Genomic DNA, 2,678 nt, shown 5'->3' with positions numbered 1-2,678 from the left:
CCCCAGGGCCTTCGCACGTGCCGTCCCCCCTCCCGCGAACGCCCCAAGTACCCACTCCCTTCAAGTCTGCTCCGATGTCGCCTCCTCAGTGAGCACCCCGGTCTTTAAGACTGTGAAGCACCGTCCCGCCCGCTTCATTCCTATGCCCCGCGCGTCTCCCACTTCCGTTCTCCTGTGAGGCCGTCCACCCTCTAACCCGGGACACGATGTGCTGTCTGATCACGTCCCTTGTTTCTGCTCTGCCTTCCTCCACCGAGATACAAGCCGGCAGGAGCTTGTGTCCACCTTCGCTGGGCCTCCGAGGACGCACGCAGCAGGTGCTCCGTAAATGCGGCTTCACTGCCGCTGTCCCGGGCGCATCTCCCACTAGCCTCGGCCCATTCCAAAGGGTGTCAGGCTCCACCCTGAGCAAACACTGCGCGCTGGCGCCCCGCCAGGCCCAGGAGGAAGAACAGAAACTCGCACCGCCCGCTGTGGACTTTCCCCAGAACTCAGGGCCGACCAGCCGGGGAGGTGGGGCTTTCGCGAAATGCTGAGCCCCGAGCGCCGGCCGGTCGGGGGCGCAGGCAGCTCCCAGGCCGCCCCTCCCGGCATTCGACTCCCCGCTGGCTGTCCCATCTGCCTGACGGCCCTACTTTACTGGGCAGCCCTGGGCCAGTGGCTGTTCCTCTCTGAGCAGGGGTTTGACTTCCGTAAAACAGGAATGCGGATGGGGCGTGACAGCTGGCTCTGCGCTCTGAGATCTTCTGGGTGGGACAGCTTATCCTGCGTGCTCGCGTGGCTGAGAACCAATGGCTTGTCCCGGTGGGTGCTGTTCTCAGCAGGTGACTCTTAATACCCACTTTGCAGAGTAGAAAACTGAGATCTAGATAGAAGTGGCTGGAGGCTGTCTCAGTGGAGACATAGACCCCCAACCCTGCGGCCCCCCAAATCTCAAGTGTCCTCGCTCCCTGGGAGCTCTGTGGCCTCGCTACCCCTGGGGTGACCCCAAATGCCAGGCCTGCCCGGAGTCTCGGACGACCATGCCTCCTGGCCCCAGGGGACCCCCTCCGTCCTGGACAAAGAGACTTGAGGTGCAATCGGACACTTGGCTCCCCAGGAAGCGCCTTTTGTCCTGCACCTGTGGGAGCAAATGACCTAGAAAAACCTTTTGCCACCTGACCCCTCTCCTCTCCAGGTTCTAGGCTTCCTCTGTCCAGAGACCGTCCCCGCTCCTCGCCCACGGTCGGCTCTGGGGACTGTTGTGACAACTGTCTGCTCACCTCCGCCTCCTCCCGCATTTCTCCATTGGGAGATTTTTCCCGGAGAAGGGATCCAGGGAGGCGAAGTAAGGCGACCCCTGGACCCGTTGCCCCAGGCCCGGCCGGCGGCAGCAGAGCAGGAGACGCCCACACAGTCGTCAGAAACCTCAGGGCCTCTTCGGAAGTTAGAGCAGGCCCCAGCATTGACCAGGGGCCAGGCTGTCCCACCTGCCGTCTCTCTCCCTGGCCTCCGGTCCTCAGTCTGGGGGGTCGGAGAGACCAACCTGTGCCCCCTTGGCCCCCTGGCACCACCTGGGCCAACAATGACCCTTTCAGGTCCCTGGCTCTGATCTCCTGGGCTAGCTGCCAGGGGCGGTAACTGCCAGCCAGATAATCCTTTAGAAACTATGTCAAGTGCCCACACACGAGTGTTAGTTTCCTGCTTTCTGGGGAGCTGGGGGGAGGTGACCTGGGGTCCCGGAACCCCATGGTGGGGACTCCGGTCCCGGCAATGGCCTCGGGATGGCGGGCTGAGCAGAGACTTACCTATTAGGGAGGCTGGGTGGCCTCTGGGCAGGCAGCTGCAGCCAGGGCCTGGGCGCCCGCCGGGCATGGAAGTGAGGAGGAAGCCTGAGGTTTGAGCCCTGGTCTCTCCACCTGTTTGCCCAATTTTTCTTTCCTTGTGGTGGCGACAAGCTAGCAGGTCCTGTGCCAGGCAGAACCAGCACGGTGACATGCGACATGCACAGGTGAACTGGCAGTGTGAGAGAGACCGGGAGGCTGGTTGGGTGTGTGGCTCTGTCGTAAGGTGCTCTCACGTGGGAGCAGCTGGCCTTAACCCCTGCTCGCCCAGAGACCAGGGGCGCCCAAGTCCTACCTGCTCGTGCAATTCACCGCTGAGCATCTGATATCGGCCCGAGACCAGCACAGAGGCAGGTCCTAGGGAAAGGCTCGTTGGATAAGTTCGGGAATGAATAACTGGGTCTCCTGAAGCCGCCCCCCTTGCCCCGCAGCTGGAGCTGCCAAGGCTTCGCGCTTGCTCTGCCTTCCACCAGGCACGCCATCCCGTACTTAAGCCATGGCAGGCCCGGCTCCTCCCCACCCTGCCGATCTGAGAGCGAACCCTGCTTCTGCGCTGCAAAGCCGCCGGCCAGCCAGATTGCTGTGCCAAGTGTCTGCAGTCACTTCCCAGATGGGTAGCTTTGGGTCTTTCCAGTTTCCTCACCTAAAATATGGAAAAACACTACCATCTACTTCTCGGGGCAGTTTCGGAGGGCGAACAAATGAACGGATGTCCGTAAAGCACCTACAATCGGACTGGCACACAGTAGGTCCGCACCTCGTAGCCACCACCCACAGGCGGCTGGCCGGAATGAATGAGATGCGGTTAGGTGTAAAATACACGCCAGATTCAGAAGACGTGGTACCCCAAAAAAG

General features: G+C 61.7%; 1 protein-coding gene across 1 annotated transcript in view; it reads right to left on the bottom strand.

Moving 5' to 3' along the window:
* The window catches only part of TJP3 (tight junction protein 3), a 26,551-nt gene extending 24,539 nt beyond the window's left edge, over nucleotides 1-2,012 (bottom strand). Inside the window, exon 1 of the mRNA XM_039878345.1 lies at nucleotides 1,788-2,012. The gene's annotated coding sequence lies outside the window, so the exon portion shown is untranslated. The remainder of the gene's footprint in view (nucleotides 1-1,787) is intronic.
* Between the last annotated feature and the right edge of the window lie 666 nt (nucleotides 2,013-2,678).

This window comes from Pteropus medius, unplaced genomic scaffold (genome assembly GCF_902729225.1).
Source record: "Pteropus medius unplaced genomic scaffold, Ma_sr-lr_union100, whole genome shotgun sequence".
NCBI classification, from domain to species: domain Eukaryota; kingdom Metazoa; phylum Chordata; class Mammalia; order Chiroptera; family Pteropodidae; genus Pteropus; species Pteropus medius.
Note: the sequence above shows the minus strand (reverse complement) of the source record. Positions and strands in the feature narration are given on the sequence as shown.